Raw genomic sequence first — 19,955 nt, forward strand, 5'->3', positions numbered from 1 at the left:
ACAAATGTGTGTGTGTGTGTGTGTGTGTGTGCGCGCGCACGCGTGTGTGTGCTGCAGTATGTCTTTTCCCTAAAGGAAAATCAGAATGCTGTTGCAAAATCAACAAAAACTATATATGGGTTGGGGTTTTTCTTTTGGCTATAAATAAAAGAATTAGCAACTAACAGTGGCTTAAACAATAAAGACAATTATCTCCCATTATAAGATGTTTTTGGTGGTGGGCAGTCCTAGATCGCTGAGTCGTTCAACAATTTTATCAAGGATCCAAGATCTTTTATCCTTTCCTTTCTCAGTATATTCTCTTTAAATTCTCCAATCTTGTGGATAGCCCCTGGAACATTTGTAACAGCAAGAGTTTATTTGCTTATGATCTGAGTGGTCAGACATCTTGCTCCCCGCGGCTACACGCCGCAGGACCCAGGCAGAAGGGGCAGCCCTGCCGGGGACATGCCAATCAAATGGGAGAATACAAAGCAAAAATTGTTGCAGGAAACAGATACGTTTAGGTATGCACCTGCCGTATGACTTGTCTCCTTGGATACCACTGGCCAAAGCAAGTCATGTTCCAGTCTGGGTTGACGGGGCAGGAAGGTTTACTACTTTCACATGGAATCACTGCCTTCCACATGACACTCTGGTTATCTGTTGCTGTGTCAGCAAATCACTCGAAGCGCAGCAGCTTAAAGCAACCACCATTTTATCAGAACCAGGGACTTTGTGGACCACGGGAACAGGGCAGGGTTCAGCCGGGCAATTCTGCTGCTGCCTGTGGTGTGGACTGAGGCTGTCCTGCGGTATACAGCTGGCAGACGGTCTGTAGGGTCTGATTTGACGTTAGGCAAAGGTCTGGGACCTTCACGGGGATACCTGGAAGGCTGGGCTCTCCAGCTGGCAACGTGAAGACTTCTCCCCCTGACAGTTCAGGGCTCCCACAGAGAATGTCCCAAGAGACAAGATGTGGGAAAGCCCAGGCCCGACACAGGCACATTACTTCTGCCGAAATGTGTCAGGACAAAACAATCATAGAGCCTACAAATGGAGGGAATACACAGTCCCTCTCTGGAGCAGAGAAGTATTAAAAATTGCGTGCCTATATTTTACTTACCACGTGGATTATGCAGATGCATAATCTTCCAGGGAAGAGAAGTAGACCTTTTTTCTATTTATTTTTTAAAAAAAGATTTTATTTATTTATTTGTCAGAGAGAGGGAGAGAAAGAGGAAAACAGGGTTGCTGCAGGCAGACGGAGAAGTAGGCTCCGCGCAGAGCAAGGAACTTGACCTGGGGACCTATCTTAGCAGCACGGGATCATGACCTGAGCCAAAGCCAGATGCTTCACCAACTGAGTCACCCAGGAGACCCGGGAAACAGACCTTTTAAAAAAGGAATTTGGGGGAAATGGCTGACGGGGATTAAGGAGGGCACTTGGGATGAACAGTAGCTGTTGTACGGAAGTTAATAATCAGTAAATTCTGCAGCAGAAACTAATATTACACTGTATGTTAAGTAACCGGAATTTAAATAAAAACTTGAAAAAAAAAAATAAAGACTGAATTTTAAGACGGGCCTCACCCTTTTGCAATTCTCATTTATCATGAAATGATTTTTTTTTCCCCCTACAAAAATCTTTGTTCCATTCGGTCCACGTCAGGGGAGAGGGCTGGCTCCCAGCTCATAAAAAGGTTGCCTAGGGGCGCCTGGGTGGCTCAGTGGGTTAAAGCCTCTGCCTTTGGCTCAGGTCATGATCTCAGGGTCCTGGGTTCAAGCCTCGCATCAGGCTCCCTGCTTAATGGGGAGTCTGCATCTCTCTCTCTCTCTGCTCATGCTCTCCCTCTCTCACTCAAATAAATAAATCTTAAAAAAAAAAAAAGAGGGGCGCCTGGGTGACTCAGTGGGTTAAGCCGCTCAGTGGGTTAAAGCCTCTGCCTTCAGCTCAGGTCATGATCCCAGGGTCCTGGGATCGAGCCCCACATCAGGCTCTCTGCTTAGCAGGGAGCCTGCTTCCGCCTCTCTCTCTGCCTGCCTCTCCGCCTACTTGTGATCTCTGTCAAATAAATAAATAAAATCTTGAAAATAAAAAAGGAAATACGTACAAATATACACTAACACACATACCCAGCACAGTATAATATCATATTACATGTTTATATAGCAGACTCCCAAATCACATCATAAAATGATGTGATGAAATAATAAATGGCTTAGAAAAAAGACAAATTAATGCTAATATAATCTTGAGGTATCCAAGGCTTTTCTAAGAATACTCCCCAAAGAAAATATTAATAGTGTTAATTACTTGGGAATTTAAAATTTCTGTATCTCCAAAGCAACACTGAAAAATCTAAAGACAGGGGTGCCTGAGTGGCTTTAGCTGGTTAGATCTCCAACTCTTGATTTTGGCTCAAGTCATGATCTCAGGATCCTGAAATCTAGCCGGGGCAGGCTCTGTGCTCAGCAGGGAGTGCACTTAAGGATTCTTTCTCCCTCTTCCTCTGCCCCTCCCCCTGCTCACAAGCGTGCATGCTTGTGGGCTCTCTCTCTCCAATCAATCAATCAACCAATCTTTAAAGGAAAAAAGAAAAAGAAAAAGAAAAATGTAAAGAGAAAGGACAAACTGGAGAATTATTTGGCTCGTGTTTATCTGATAAGGAGTTAAAATCTTTTACATATAAAAAGGCTCTTTCACACCATTAGAAGAAGATGAACATCATAGAAGCAAGGATATGAACAAGAAATTTTTAAAAAGCAATATCCGAGAGCATGTAAAGACATCCAGCCTCTTGGCTCAGGTCATGATCCCAGGGTCCTGGGATCGAGCCCCACATCAAGCTCTCTGCTCAGCAGGGAACCTGCTCCCCCTTCTCTCTGCCTGCCTCTCTGCCTACTTGTGATCTCTGTCTGTCAAATAAATAAATAAAATCTTAAAAAAAAAAAAAAAAGATGTTCAGCCTCGATGCTAATTGGAACCATGATGCTTCTAAGGACCAGGTTTGGTTTTATAAATTAAATGCCTTAACAATGGCCATATTCTTTGATCTAGAGCTCTCATTTCTAGGAATTTATCCTCAGTAAATAATTTGAATGTGTAGAAAGACTGACCTACCAGGTTGTGCACTTAAGTGTTATTTACAACAAAGGGAAAAACCCAAGTCAGTCAACTGTTTCACTGTGTAGGTGGTTACAGCTTTGGGGTGCAGCGCTAGGGGTCTCCTTTAAGGAAGGAACTTGTCCTTCAGCTGCATGGTGTGCTAGAGTTGACAGATTCTAGCCAGAGGGATTTTGCTCATTTCTGGGGTTCCCTCTGGCCAATGCTTCCTCACCATTTTATGTTTCCAGGTGTCACACCCAGTAAACCTCTGTGCTCCTAACTCCATCTCAGTGTCTGCTTCCCAGAGAGCCCAGTCAGTGGGTCAGAGATCAATTACCATCCGATCAGAGAAGCAGAACCACTAAGGGTGACATGGAGAAGAGATTTATTGTGGGAGCAGGGAGTCAGTGGAAGGGTAACCACTGGGCAAGGTGGTGGCTTTTCTGAATCTGGTGTTGGGTATGAAGTCAACAGGGTCAGCGGTTGGGAAGGAAAGGTCCATATGTTGTGGAGAAATCATGAGGACAGCACGGAACTTACAAGGACAAACCGGAATCTGCATGTGTTACTGCCTCCAACCTTGATGATTGTGGGAGACTGTCAAATAAATAAATAGAATAAATAGAACTACCCTATGACCCAGCAATTGCACTACTGGGTATTTACCCTAAAGATACAAACGTAGTGATCCGAAGGGGCACGTGCACCCGAATGTTTATAGCAGCAATGTCCACAATACCCAAACTATGGAAAGAACCTAGATGTCCATCAACAGATGAATGGATCAAGAAGATGTGGTATATATATACACAATGGAATACTATGCAGCCATCAAAAGAAATGAAATCTTACCATTTGTGACGACGTGGATGGAACTAGAGCGTATCATGCTTAGCGAAGTAAGTCAAGCAGAGAAAGACAACTATCATATGATCTCCCTGATATGAGGAAGTGGTGATGCAACATGGGGGCTTAAGTGGGTAGGAGAAGAATCAATGAAACAAGATGGGATTGGGAGGGAGACAAACCATAAGTGACTCTTAATCTCACAAAACAAACTGAGGGTTGCTGGGGGGAGGGGGGTTGGGAGAAGGGGGGTGGGGTTATGGACATTGGGGAAGGTATGTGCTTTGGTGAGTGCTGTGAAGTGTGTAAACCTGGCGATTCACAGACCTGTACCCCTGGGGATAAAAATATATTATATGTTTATAAAAAATAAGAAATTAAAAAAAAAATAAGGAGAGGAGAGGACCCAAGGAGACTTTGGGGTTTTTAATGGTTTAACCTCTTAGAACATTTGTCTTTATATGTTTATGTTGATTTTTACACATGTTCTCATATGAGTCATGCTGTACATACTGTCTGTCAATGACAATAAGCACTCTCTAGGGGCACCTGGGTGGCTCAGTGGGTTAAAGCCTCTGCCTTCAACTCAGGTCATGATCTCAGGGTCCTGAAATCGAGCCCCGCATCGGGCTCTCTGCTCAGCAGGGAGCCTATTTCCTCCACTCTCTGCCTGCTTCTCTGCCTACTTGTGATCCCTCTCTGTCAAATAAATAAATAAAGTCTTTAAAAAAAAATAAGTACTCTCTACAACATCATTTTAAGCAGATAAATACCATCTTGTTTTATGAATGTGTCATATTAATCTTCACCAGTCCCATTGTGGTGGCTTCATTCTGCTTCCACTTAGGTAAGCTGGGATTCCGTTTCTAATTCCCTTCCCTCATTGGTCCTGAGCAAGATATGGGCAAGCTTTGACAACTGGAAGGGAAGAGACAGCCATTTGTATGCTCTGAAGGTCAGCATAGGGTACCACTGCCAGTCACATACTTGGAAGCCAGGCCTGCACCAGCCCCAGTCACTGGGTGTTCCATTGACATTGTCGCAAATGGCAAGATTTCATTTCTTTTGATGGATGCATAGTATTCCATTGTGTATATATACCACAACTTCTTTATTCATTCATCTTTTGATAAATGCCCATTTCTTGATTGGATTATATGGTCCTTCATCCATTTTGAGTCTATTTTTGTGTGTGGTGTAGGGAATGGTCCAATTTCATTTTTCTGCATGTGGCCGTCCAATTTTCCCAACACCATTTATTGAAGAGGCTGTCTTTTTTCCATTGCTTTGTCGAAGATTCGTTGACCGTAGATTTAAGGGACTATTTATGGGCTCTCTATTCTGTTCCATTGATCTATATGTCTGTTTTTGTGCCAGTACCATGCTGTCTTGATGATGACAGCTTTGTAATAGAGCTCGAAGTCCGGAATTGTGATGCCACCAACCTTGGCTTTCTTTTTCAATATTTCTTTGGCTATTCGAGGTCTTTTCTGGTTCCACATAAATTTTAGGATTATTTGTTCCATTTCTTTGAAAAAGATGGATGGTACTTTGATAGGAATTGCATTAAATGTGTAGATTGCTTTAGGTAGCAAAGGCATTTTCACAATATTTGTTCTTCCAATCCAGGAGCATGGAACATTTTTCCATTTCTTTGTGTCTTCCTCAATTTCTTTCATGAGTACTTTATAGTTTTCTGAGTATATATTCTTAGCCTCTTTGGTTAGGTTTATTCCTAGGTATCTTATGGTTTTGGGTGCAATTGTAAATGGGATCGACTCCTTAATTTCTCTTTCTTCTGTCTTGTTGTTGGTGTAGAGAAATGCAACTGATTTCTGTGCATTGATTTTATATCCTGACACGTTACTGAATTCCTGTACAAGTTGTAGCAGTTTTGGAGTGGAGTCTTTTGGGTTTTCCTTATATAGTATCATATCATCTGCCAAGAGTGATAGTTTGACTTCTTCTTTGGCGATTTGGATGCCTTTAATTTCCTTTTGTTGTCTGATTGCTGAGGCTAGGACTTCTAGTACTATGTTGAATAGCAGTGGTGATAATGGACATCCCTGCCGTGTACCTGACCTTAGCGGAAAAGCTTTCATTTTCTCCATTGAGAATGATATTTGCGGTGGGTTTTTCATAGATGGCTTTGATAATCTTGAGGTATGTGCCCTCTATCCCTACACTTTGAAGAGTTTTGATCAGGAAGGGATGCTGTACTTTGTCAAATGCTTTTTCAGCATCTATTGAGAGTATCATATGGTTCTTGTCTTTCTTTTATTGATGTGTTGTATCACACTGATTGATTTGCGGATGTTGAACCAACCTTGCAGCCCTGGAATAAATCCCACTTGGTCATGGTGAATAATCCTTATAATGCACTGTTGAATCCTATTGGCTAGTATTTTGGTGAGAATTTTTGCATCTGTGTTCATCAAGGATATTAGTCTATAGCTCTCTTTTTTGATGGGATCCTTGTCTGGTTTTGGGATCAAGGTGATTCTGGCCTCATAAAATGAGTTTGGAAGTTTTCCTTCCATTTCTATTTTTTGGAACAGTTTCAGGAGAATAGGAGTTAGTTCTTCTTTAAATGTTTGGTAGAATTCCCCCGGGAAGCCATCTGGCCCTGGGCTTTTGTTTGTTTGGAGATTTTTGATGACTGTTTCAATCTTCTTACTGGTTATGGGTCTGTTCAGGCTTTCAATTTCTTCCTAGTTCAGTTGTGGTAATTTATATGTTTCTAGGAATGCATCCATTTCTTCCAGATTGTCCAATTTGTTGGCATAAAGTTGCTCATAGTATGTTCTTATAACTGTCTGTATTTCTTTGGTGTTAGTTGTGATCTCTCCTCTTTCGTTCATGATTTTATTTATTTGGGTCCTTTCTCTTTTCTTTTTGAGAAGTCTGGCCAGGGGTTTATCAATGTTATTAATTCTTTCAAAGAACCAGCTCCTAGTTTTGTTGATTTGTTCTATTGGTTTTTTGGTTTCTATTTCATTGGTTTCTGCTCTGATCTTTATGATTTCTTTTCTCCTGCTGGGTTTAGGGTTTCTTTCTTGTTCTTTCTCCAGCTCCTTTAGGTGTAGGATTAGGTTGTGTACCTGAGACCTTTATTATTTCTTGAGAAAGGCTTGTATCATTATATATTTTCCTCTCAGGACTGCCTTTGTTGTGTCCCACAGATTTTGAACCGTTGTGTTTTCATTATCATTTGTTTCCATGAATTTTTTCAATTCTTCTTTAATTTCCTGGTTGACCCATTCATTCTTTAGAAGGATGCTGTTTAGTCTCCATGTATTTGGGTTCTTTTTTTTTTTTTTTTTTTTTTTAGATTTTATTTATTTATCAGAGAGAGAGAGGGGGAGAGAGCGAACACAGGCAGACAGAATGGCAGGCAGAGGCAGAGGGAGAAGCAGGCTCCCCGCTGAGCAAGGAGCCCGATGTGGGACTCGATCCCAGGACGCCGGGATCATGACCTGAGCCGAAGGCAGCTGCCCAACCAACTGAGCCACCCAGGCGTCCCATGTATTTGGGTTCTTTCCAAACTTCCTCTTGTGGTTGAGTTCTAGCTTCAGAGCACTGTGGTCTGAAAATATGCAGGGAATGATCCCAATCTTTTGATACCGGTTGAGTCCTTATTTAGGATCGAGGATGTGATCTATTCTGGAGAATGTTCCATGTGCACTAGAGAAGGATGTGTATTCTGTTGCTTTGGGATGAAATGTTCTGAATATATCTGTGATGTCCATCTAGTCCAGTGTGTCACTTAAGGCCTTTATTTCCTTGTTCATCTTTGCTTGGATGATCTGTCCATTTCAGTGAGGGGAGTGTTAAAGTCCCCTACTATTATTGTATTATTGTTGATGTGTTTCTTTGATTTTGTTATTAATGGGTTTATATAGTTGGCTGCTCCCACGTTGGGGGTATAGACATTTAAAATTGTTAGATCTTCTTGCTGGACAGACCCTTTGAGTATGATAAAGTGTCCTTCCTCATCTCTTATTATAGTCTTTGGCTTAAAGTCTAATTGATCTGATATAAGGATTGCCACTCCTGCTTTCTTCTGATGTCCATTAGCATGGTAAATTCTTTTCCACCCCGTCACTTTAAATCTGGAGGTGTCTTCGGGTTTAAAATGAGTTTCTTGCAGGCAACATATAGATGGGTTTTTTTTTTTTTTTTATCCATTCTGATACCCTGTGTCTTTTGATTGGGGCATTTAGCCCATTAACATTCAGGGTAACTGTTGAGAGATATGAATTTAGTGCCATTGTATTGCCTGTAAGGTGACTGTTACTGGATATTGTCTCTGTTCCTTTCTGACCTACCACTTGTAGGCTCTCTCTTTGCTTAGAGGACCCCTTTCACTATTTCCTGTAGAGCTGGTTTGGTGTTTGCAAATTCTTTCAGTTTTTGTTTGTCCTGGAAGCTTTTAATCTCTCCTTCTATTTTCAATGATAGCCTAGCTGGATATAGTATTCTTGGCTGCATATTTTTCTCATTTAGTGCTCTGAATATATCATGCCAGCTCTTTCTGGCCTGCCAGGTGTCTGTGGATAAGTCTGCTGCCAATCTAATATTTTTACCATTGTATGTTACAGACTTCTTTTCCCGGGCTGCTTTCAGGATTTTCTCTTTGTCACTAAGACTTGCAAATTTTACTATTAGATGATGGGGTGTGGGCCTATTCTTATTGATTTTGAGGAGCGTTCTCTGCACCTCCTGAATTTTGATGCTTGTTCCCTTTGCCACATTGGGGAGATTCTCCCCAATAATTCTCTCCAGTATACCTTCTGCTCCCCTCTCTCTTTCTTCTTCTTCTGGAATCCCAATTATTATAATGTTGTTTCATCTTATGGTGTCACTTATCCCTCACCTTCTCCCCTCGTGGTCCTGGTGTTGTTTGTCCCTCTTTTACTCAGCTTCTTTATTCTCTGTCATTTGGTCTTCTATATCGCTAATTCTTTCTTCTGTCTCATTTATCCTAGCAGTGAGAGCCTCCATTTTTGATTGCACCTCATTAATAGCTTTTTTGATTTCAACTTGGTTAGATTTTAGTTCTTTTATTTCTCCAGAAATGGATTTTATATCTGTCAAGAGGGTTTCTCTAATATCTTCCATGCCTTTTTCAAGCCCAGCTAGAACCTTGAGAATTGTCATTCTGAACTGTAGATCTGACATGTTACCAATGTCTGTATTGATTAGGTCCCTAGCCTTTGGTACTGCCTCTTGTTCTTTTTTTTGTGGTGAATTTTTCCGCCTTGTCATTTTGTCCAGATAAGAGTATATGAAGGAGCAAGTAAAATACTAAATAGGTGGCAACAACCCCAGGAAAATATGCTTTAACCAAATCAGAAGAGATCCAAATCATGAGGGGGAAGAAAGGGGATAGAACGAGGTGCAGAAAGTAAAAAGAATGAAAAGAATTAAAAAAAGAAAACGAATAAAGAAAGTATAAAAGGGAAAAATATATATATTAGATAAACTAGTTAAAAAATGTTAAAAAAGGAAAGGGCAAAAGTTTAAAAAAATTTAGCAGAGGAAGAGAGAAAAAAAATGAAAAAGAAAAAAAATTAAATTAACTACAAGACTAAAGAATCACAGGGAGAAAGCCATGAGTTCTGTGCTTTGCTTTCTCCTCCTCTGGAATTCTGCTGCTCTCCTTGGTATTGAAGCCGCAGTCCTTGGTAGGTGAACTTGGTCTGGGCTGGATTTCTTGTTGATCTTCTGGGGGAGGGGCCTGGTGTAGTGATTCTCAAGTGTCTTTGCCCCAGGCGGAATCACACCGCCCTGACCAGGGGCCGGGGTGAGTAATCCGCTTGGGTTTGCTTTCAGGAGCTTTTGTTCCCTGAGCGCTTTCCGTAGAGTTCCGGAGGACGGGAATACAAATGGCGGCCTCCTGGTCTCCAGCCGGAGGATCCGAGAGCCCGGGCCCCACTCCTCAGTGCGCCCTCAGAGAACCGCGCCCAGTCACTCCCGTCTGCCTGACCTCCGGCCGCGCTCTGAGCTCACCGAGCCTGCGACCGGTTCAAGGTAATCCCGAGCTGGGAGCTCACTCCTCAGCTCTGTCTCTGTAGCCAGCTTCCTTGTTCTAATACCCGCAAGCTCTGCGACACTCAGACACCCCCGACCCTTCTGTGACCCTGCGGGACCTGAGGCCACGCTGACCCCGCGTGGGCTTCACCCCGGTTTAGCCTCTGGAGCGATGTCCCTCAGTGGAACAGACTTTTAATAGTCCCGATTTTGTGCTCCATTGCTCTGCCGCTTGCCTGGAGCCGGCCCCTCCCCCCGGGGTCTATCTTCCCATCTCTTTGGATTCACTTCTCCGCCGGTCCTACTTTTCACAAAGTGGTTGTTTTTCTGTTTCTAGAATTGCTGTTCTTCTCTTCGATCTGCCGATGGATTTGCAGGTGTTTGCAATCTTTAGATAAGCTATCTAGCTGATCTCCGGCTAGCTGAAGTAGTCTCAGCCTGCTACTTCTCCGCCATCTTGACTCCTCCCCCTCCTCTTCTTTGAACTCTTAAATAGTTTCACACATTTACGATGTCTAAGTATTTTTGTATTGTTTTAGAATGATCTCTCTTTTTTAAAAAAAATTAAAATTATTTATTTATTTATTTGAGAGAGTGAGGGAGAGAGAGAGAGAGAGCAGGGGGAGGAGCAGAGGGAGAGGGACAGACTCCCTGTTGAGCATGGAGCCCAATGCAGGGCTCAGTCTCATGACCTTGAGATCACGACCTGAGCTAAAATCAAGAGACATACAAATGGCCAACAGATACATGAAAAAGTGTTCATTATCATTAGCCATCAGAGAAATTCAAATCAAAACCACATTAGATACCACATTATACCAGTTGGAATGGCCAAAATGAACTGAACAGGAAACAACTAGTGTTGGAGAGGATGTGGAGTAGGGGAACCCTCTTACACTATTGGTGGGAATGCAAGTTGGTGCAGCCAGTGGAAAACAGTGTGGAGATTCCTTAAGAAACTAAAAATACAGCTACCCTATGACCCTGCAATTGCACTACTGGGTATTTACTCAGGTAGGGAAAAGAAGGGCCACCTGTACCCCAGTGTTCACGGCACAATGGCCATGGTCGCCAAACTGTGGGAAGAGCCAAGATGCCCTTCAACAGACAAATGGATAAAGAAGGCATGGTCCATATATACAATGAGTATTATGCTTCCATCAGAAATGATGAACACCCAACGTTTGTATCAACATGGTTGGGACTGGAGGAGATTATGCTGAGTGAAATAAGTCAAGCAGAGAGAGACAATTATCATATGGTTTCACTTACTTGTGGAGCATAAGGAATAACACGGAGGACATTGGGTGAAGGACAGGAGAAGTGAGTTGACGTAAATCGGAGGGAGAGATGAACCATGAGAGACTGTGGACTCTGAGAAACAAACCGAAGGTTGGGGAGGGGAGAAGAGTGGGGTTTGGGGAGAGCCTGGTGGTGGGTATTAAGGAGGGCACGTATTGCATGGAGCACTGGGTGTGGTGCATAAACAATGAATCTTGGAACACTGAAGAAATAAAAATTAAAAAAAAAAAAAAAAGAGCCAAACACTTAATGGACAGAGCCACCTAGGTACCACTTGAAATTTCTCTTTCAGTGATGACCAAAGCTTTCTAATAGCATTGCTCTAAACTACACTATTTGAAATGTTATATATATATACTTTACTAAATTGTAAGTATAGAGTCATAATAGTTACAGTTACTGCTCATTGGACGAAGCCCTCCACAAGCATGATGTCATTTAATTCTTTTTTTTTTTTTAGATATTTTATTTATTTATTTGACAGACAGGATCACAGGCATGCAGAGAGGCAGGCAGAAAGAGAGAGAGAGGAGGAAGCAGGCTCCCCGTAGAGCAGAGAGCCCGATGTGGGGCTCGACCCCAGGACCCCGAGACCATGACCCGAACCGAAGGCAGAGGCCTAACACACTGAGCCACCTAAGCGCCCCATGTCATTTAATTCTTACGCTAAACCTATGAGTTAGGTATTTTTATTAACTCTGTGTTATGGATGTGAAGTCCTATTCTCAAGATCATGTATCTAGTAAATCATGAAATCCATGGTTCTTGCCCTTAAATCATTAAGCCGGTTAGTCTGTTGAGAAATTGTTGGTTTCCAGTCACATAGGCATCTCTTTGCATTAAACATCCTCCTTGATTTTCTTCCAATTTTATGTGTGAAATCTCCTAATTCTCCCTCAGGGTATACTCATTTGATATCGATAAGGTTCAGGACAGGCTGCCCCCAAATATGCCACTTGGGCATATTAATTATTTTGAATTGAAGTTATTTAAGAAACAGCTGGTGCCAGAAGGACACCCGGGTCTTCCTCTATCCCCGGAGAGCAGGAGGGTATTCCCTGCCCTGTACCTGGAGGAGAGAGGCGTCCTTATCGCCAGACACAGGGCGACAAGGCAGTAGAAACATTCTTTTTTTTTTTTTTTAAAGATTTTATTTATTTATTTGAGAGAAAGACAGTGAGAGAGAGCATGAGCGAGGAGAAGGTCAGAGGGAGAAGCAGACTCCCATGGAGCTGGGAGCCCGATGCGGGACTCCATCCCGGGACTCCAGGATCATGACCTGAGCTGAAGGCAGTCGTCCAACCAACTGAGCCACCCAGGCGCCCCAGTAGAAACATTCTTATTATTTCTTCATTAATTGGCTTACCCCAAGCCCAAACCACTTTGCGTAGTGTAAGTCAACAAAACCTATTGTTTCTTTGTCTGAAAAGAACCACACTGCCTGTTTTGGTTATTTCTTTGAGTCTCATATTATCACATGATCTCTTGGCCGTATAAAATTACATTTGTTTTTCTCCTACTAATCTATTTTATATCAACTTAATATTAGACCAAAGAACTTAGAAATGAAGAAAGGAAAAGCCGTCCTTCCCTACAGTACTTAAGAGACCTGCTTGTCCCTTCCCAGCACAAGTTGTGGGATTCTGAAACCCCTACCAGTCTCTCTCCTGACCCTGAGCAGTATTTTCAGACTCCATCTCAAATGATTACTTCATTAACTATTAATATTCATTAACACTGATAAGCCAAGCAGATATAACCAAGCCCACTGTCATAGAGCTCCTCTTCTGGAAGACAATACCGAAAGTAAATACACACAAAAAGTGAAGTTCAAATACAGATTGAGTGCCGAAAGAAGGAAAAGCAGGGTGACTTTATAGGCAGTGACTGAGACTGGGGTGCGGCCAGTTTAGATAAGACGGTTGTTGAAGGAGGTGCTATTTGAGGTGGGACCTGAAGGCTGAGATCAAGTCTGCCATGCAGTGGTCAGCAGGAAAAACATTCCAGCCAGAAAGAATAGCAAGTACAAAGGGCCTGAGGTGGGAACAGAAAGTATTCAGTAAGTGAGGAGAGAGTTAAAAGAGATATTGAAAGAGGTGGAGACTTTATTACATAGGTCAGTATACATTTTGGGTTTTATTCTAGGAAGCACAGGAAGGCATCGGAGAGTTTTAAAGGCGGGCAATTTATGACATTTTGTAAAATTTAAATTTGTCACTTTGGTTGCTGTGTGGAGAATGGATTAGGAGGGAGCGGAGTAGAAGTGGGGTTTGACAGTTCCTTAGTACTTAAGCAGAATTGCCATATGACCCAGCAGTTCCAACCCTAGGTAATATTGACCTTAAAAATAAAAATTTATAGATGGTGCCTGGCTGGCTCAGTCTGTAGAGCCTGTGACTCTTGATCTCAGGGTTGTGAGTTCAAGCCCCAGGTTGGGTGTGGGGGGATTACTTAAATAAACAAATAGATCTTCAAATACTGAAAGTTTATTTTATCAGCAAAAATGGGTTTATTCGGGAATAGGAGGGAATTACAATTCAGGACAAGCAAGCTCTGGCCAAAAACGTAGACCAGTCCAACGCACAGAGGAGCCGAAGAATGTTATTTTTACAGAGGAAGCTGGGTGGGATTGTGCTCTCGGGAGGTCGCTTGGAGAAAAGCGGGAGGTCAGGGTGGTGGCATTTCCTCACTCACTACGTCGCAGGGGTGGTTGATGTCTCACAGGAGATGCACTGTCCATCTTTTCCTGTTGGGGACTGTAGCTGATGATTCTTTCCCAGTGAAAGTTCTGCTTTTGGGGTCTGTAATTGACGCTCCTTCCTGTGGCTGATGGTTTGTGGTACGGTGTGAAAGCTTCCCCTTCTAGTCTCCCAGCTTCAAAGGTGAGAAGTGTGGAAACAGGCCACAACAGGGACAACCTTGAAGACACAAAGCTGAGTGAAAGGAGCCATCCTGAAAAGGCTAGAGATTGTATAATTCCTTCTAGAATAGGTAAATGCATCGGGACAGGGAAGCAGAGTCATGGCTGGGGGCAGGAGGGAATGTTTGTTTGTTTGTTTGTTTTTCTGTCTTTTTTTTTTTAAAGATTTTATTTATCCCATTGAGACAGAGCAGGAGCATGGGGAGGAGCAGAGGGAGAAGCTGACTCCCCACGGAGTGGGGAGCCCGACTTGGGTCTTGATCCCAGAACCCACAGACTATGACCTGAACTGAAGGCAAACACTTAGACTGAGGCACCCAGGTGCCTCTAGGGAATTGGCTTGGACTGCTTCATCGATATGAGGTTTCCATTTCCATGCTGTCATTCCATGATGAGAAAAGTTCTGAAACTAGTTAGTGGTGGTTACACAACATTGCAAATGCATCTAAGGCCATTGAATTGTCAACGTTAAAGTGGTTAAAATGGCCAATCAACTGTTATGTGTATTTTACCACCATCACAGTTATGATAATGATGATGAATTACCCCAAGTTTTATGAAAAATGCAGCTTCCCAGGTCTTCTCTAGAGCTGATGATTTCCCCGGTCTGGGGACTCGAAGGGACATGTCATTAAGAAAAAGAAGAAAAAGAGTGGAAGTAGGAAGACCAGGTAGGCAGTGGGGTGGCTTAGACTAGGAAGGGACAATAGAAGTTAAGTTGAGAAATGATTGGGATGGGGTGACTCGCTGTCTCAGTTGGTAGAATGTGCAGCTCTTCATCTCAGGGTCATGAGCTCATGGCCCACGTTCAGTGTAGGGGTTACTTAAAAATAAAACAAGGAGAAAGGCATGGGACCTATTTTGAGGGTACAGTCCACAAAACATGCTCAAGGTTTGAATGGGAGGTAATAAGGTAAAAGGAGATTCTAAGGTGGCTCATAGGTTTTTGGCTTGAGCATCCGGTTGGAGGATGGTGCCGTTTCTAAAGCTCAGAGATCCTAGGCAGGAAATACATTTGGAAAATAAAGAGTTTTGTGCAAAGGGTATCTTTTCTTGGAAAGAGAGCCTGTGGCAGAGACAGCTAGATGTCTCTTATTGCCCATCCATTTTCCCTTTCTTTAATCATAGAATGCTGATTTTATTTGGAGTAGCAGAGCGCTTAGCTAAGTTTCCTTTGCAGTTAAGGATGGCCAATGAGCTATATAAGCAGGTCTTTTTTTTTTTTTTTTTTTTTTTAAAGATTTTATTTATTTATTTGGCAGAGAGACAGGCAGAGAGAGAGGAGGAAGCAGGCTCCCCGCTGAGCAGAGAGCCCGATGCGGGACTCGATCCCAGGACCCTGAGATCATGACCTGAGCCGAAGGCAGCGGCTTAACCCACTGAGCCACCCAGGCGCCCTATAAGCAGGTCTTTAAAGCTCTTTATAGAGGAATATTCAGGGGGAGAGAACATCCCACTCGTCTCTTCCTCGTCTGCCTGCTTAGGGTACGAGCGCCGTAGCCATAATGTGAACTTGAACAACCTTCACCTTGAGGTTTGAAGTTTCCTGCCAAGAATCAGAGAAGGTGCTTGAATCCCAAATAACTTTGTGGAGGTGCCATACCAGCTCTAGCCTTTTAGGTCTGAGAATAAACCCTAAATTGTTTAATCCATGGTAATTGGATCTCTTACTAGAAGCTGAATACAGTTTCATTTTGATACTATGTCAATTATATATATATATTTCCCTTGAGTTTCCAAAGTCCGCCTTTCAATTCCCATCCTCCTCGAAGGCACACATCGAAGGAGTGCCTAAAACTAGTTTATTCCTAGCATGTAAATCCAGTGGATTAAAAAAATGTTTTCTAAACCTGCTTTGGGTCCAATTATCCCTAATCACCATTGTGTCAGTAATATAAAATAAGCATTTGTATTTTTTGTGCAGTCTCCTAAGTTTGGACATTTTAAGCATTATGCTTTGGACATCAGTGAAAAGTGATAACATTGAAGAGGTTGATTTCAGTTCTCAGGGTACCAAGCATTATACTGGTTTCTGTCCCACAGCTGAGAACATAAGTCCTTCAGTGCATGTGGAAACATTGTTGAGTTCTCTAGATAGACACCTCACACTCATAATGGAGAGTCTGGTACGGACTGGACATTGCGTTATTATTTTTTTTTTGAACCTCTAAAAATAGCTATTTGAAAAATGACAAGGGATACATGTATTTACTTTGATGGAGAACCCCCGAGAAACCGTTGATGCTGATGACTTCTGAGCAGTGGGAATGGAGGTCAGGGAAGGGGGTGGGAGACTTTTGCTTTCCAGAGGACACCTTTAAAAACATTTTTTTTTTAAAGATTTTATTTATTTATTTGACAGACAGAGATCACAAGTAGACAGAGAGGAAGGCAGGGAGAGAGGAGGAAGCAGGCTCCCCGCTGAGCAGAGAGCCCAATGCGGGACTTGATCCCAGGACCCCGAGATCATGACCTGAGCCGAAGGCAGCGGCCTAACCCACTGAGCCACCCAGGCGCCCAAAACATTTTTTTACTACCATGGGTTTCATGGTAGTAAATTTCTAGAACCCAGGCTGTGATGGTTCAAATTCCATTTTACCACTTACTGGCTCAGTGTCCCTTGGGAAGTTTATAATATTTATCAAACACTTATATTACGATTAACGTGTGCCAAACACAGTTCCGAGCACTTTTTAATTTATTATTATTAAAGTATAAATGACATACAAAGTTACATTAGTTTCAGGTGTACAACATAGTTACTCAGCAGGTCTCTGGGTTATCCTGTGCTCATAAACGGAGCTGCTCTCTGTCAACTGTACATTATTTTGAAACCATTGACGATCTTCCCTATGGTGTACCTTCCCGGGAAGCCTGGACCTCCCCCGCCTCTTCACCCATTTTGCCCATCCTGGCCCCCTCCTCCCCTCTGGCAGCTGTGGCTATTTTGGGGTTTGTTTTCCCTTTCTGAGAACTTTTAGGAGGCACTGTAGGTGGCAATTAAGCCTGTGGATTCGAGAACCAGACTCCCTGGGTTCACCTCTGTGACTCTAGTGACTCTAGGAAATCTATTTAATCTCTTTAGGACTCAGTTTCCTCATCTGTGAAGTGGGGGTGATAATAGCACCTCCCTCACACAGTTATGCTAAGAAACTGCCCTATCCTGCTGATGTCACTCCATCTTGGTCGGGTCAGTATTCTAGACCATTTCTGGAGGAGGGTCTAGAGCAGGAGTCGGCAAGCTTTATCTGAAAAGAAAGAGATAGTGAATATTTTTGGCTGTGTGGGCTGTAAAGTTTCTACCACAGCTACTCAGCTGTGCCGCTGTGGTGCAAAGTCACCTCAGATACAATGTAAATGAACGAGCACTGATGTGTTCCAATCAAACTGTATTTACACGGTAGCAGGTAGCTTGGGCCCATCGAGCGCGGGCTGACGTGACGAAGACACTGTAAAAATTAATAAAGGAAAAACTTGTTATAGTCAAGAGGCTGTAGAAAGGGGAGCCACCCATACCACTTAATGCCGACTACAGGTAGAATGGTCAGTGGAAGACCCCAGTAGAAGAATATGCCCTTAAGAATGGTCCACTTCAGGGGCACCTGGGTGGCTCAGTGGGTTAAAGCCTCTGCCTTCGGCTCAGGTCATGATCCCAGGGTCCTGGGAACGAGCCCCGCATCGGGCTCTCTGCTCAGCGGGGAGCCTGCTTCCTCCTCTCTCTGCCTGCCTCTCTGCCTACTTGTGATCTCTCTCTCTGTCAAATAAATAAATAAAATCTTAAAAAAAAAAAAAAAAAGAAAAGAATGGTCCGCTTCAGGCCCCAACAGGGAAAAGGTGCATACTGCATCTCCTACAAGAAATGGACCACCCCTGGGAGTCAGTCAATGAGAAAAATTCTTGCTTTTCTCCATTGGAATTTATTTTATTTTATTTTTTAAAAGATTTTATTTATTTATTTGACAGACAGAGATCACAAGCAGGCAGAGAGGCAGGCAGAGAGAGAGAGAGAGGAGGAAGCAGGCTCCCTGCAGAGCAGAGAGCCCGATATGAGGCTCGATCCCAGGACCCTGAGACCATGACCTGAGCTGAAGGCAGAGGCTTAACCCACTGAGCCACCCAGGCGCCCCCAAATAACTGACAGTTTTATTTTCAAGGTGAACATAATTCCCATTCTCTCCCTTTTGTGCTCATTCTGGGAGATCCCACTCACAGATCTAGAGACACCCCCTAGTGGACGCATCTCAGACTAGGAAGTCGAGCCACCGCATAAACGCTCCACACTGCCCTGAGTGGGTCCAACAATTCCATTGTATAAAACGCGGGCTTGCATATTGCAGAGTTAATGAGGTAACTTGAATTAACCTTCTGTGATGATGGGAGCCAAGCGGCAATCATGTCATACCTGAATTTGCAGTAGTATGGGTCACGTGTTAACAGAACTTTACTGTACTTACATCTCTGGGGAAAATGCTTAACTCTTTGTCTTATTTTAATATAAAGGAAACAACAGTGCCACGGCACTTTTATTCATTAATTCTAGGTCCAATGACCTGCTGGGATGCAAAGATGAAAGTTACAATCTTACTCTTAAGAACCCCAGGAAGCAAGCAATTGATATGCAGCGTAACCTGTGTCACTGTGAAGTCCTTTTTGACACTGGAGCTAGCAAAGACTGAGAACCAAAACAAAAGATACAATGGATGTTTGTTAAGAGGTGATGAAAAGGGCACTATGTAGATTTCTTTTTTATTTTTTTTTAAGATTTTATTTATTTATTTATTTATTTGACAGAGAGAGAGAGAGAGAGATCACAAGTAGGCAGAGAGGCAGTCAGAGAGAGAGGAGGAAGCAGGCCCCCCCACCCCCAGCAGAGAGCCCCATGCGGGGCTCCATCCCAGGACCCTGAGATCATGACCTGAGCCCAAGGCAGAGGCTTAACCCACTGAGCCCCCCAGGCGCCCCCCTCTTAAAAATTCTTGGTGGGGCACCGCTCTTGGTATCGTACTTCCGCCCGCGTGAAGACCACCCCTCCTGAGCAGTTACTTGGACAAGTCACCTCCACTGTCTGTTCTTCATGACTGTCAGTCCGTCCTGGGTCCTCAGCCCATGGGACCCTCCATCTGCCATCAGCAATGCCCAGCTCCTTCTTTCCTCCTTCCGTTGTCAGGGGCTACTGGTCCCTTCTTCCAACATTATGCTAGTGTGAGTTAGCATATAGCTATTTTAACTTATTTTCTTCATTGAAAATCTCAGCTGCGTTAATGCTTCTTGTAAAAACGGAAAACAATTCAGAAGCGTGTATAGGAAAACGTGAGAGCCCTTCCTTCCCTCCACTCATCCTGCTCCCTGAACATGACCACCGTGAATAGTTTTGCGTTCATCCTTCTGGAAGTCTTTTTCAAAATGCAATACAGACTAATGGATGTTTACTACAAATGTGCATGATTTATAGAAAATGGTGGATTAAGGTGGATTCCCACAGCTCTGGGAATGGGGCTGATTCCATCTGTATCTTGTACGATTAGGCAGCATGAGAACATGACCCAAGTTGTTAAAACTTCACTCCTCCTAGGCTTCCTGGGGACCCCTTTCTGGCTGCTGCTTTTTGTTTCCTTTGGGATCCTCTCTCTTCTGCCCCTTCCCTAAAGGCTGGTGTTCTTCGGGGCTCTGGTTGATGGATCACAGGCTATATCTTCCTTCTTCAGACTTGCAAACCCTCATGTGTTACTGAAATGTGTGCAGAGTTAAAACTGAGCAGGAACCAAT

This window comes from Mustela lutreola, chromosome 17 (genome assembly GCF_030435805.1).
Source record: "Mustela lutreola isolate mMusLut2 chromosome 17, mMusLut2.pri, whole genome shotgun sequence".
NCBI lineage: Eukaryota > Metazoa > Chordata > Mammalia > Carnivora > Mustelidae > Mustela > Mustela lutreola.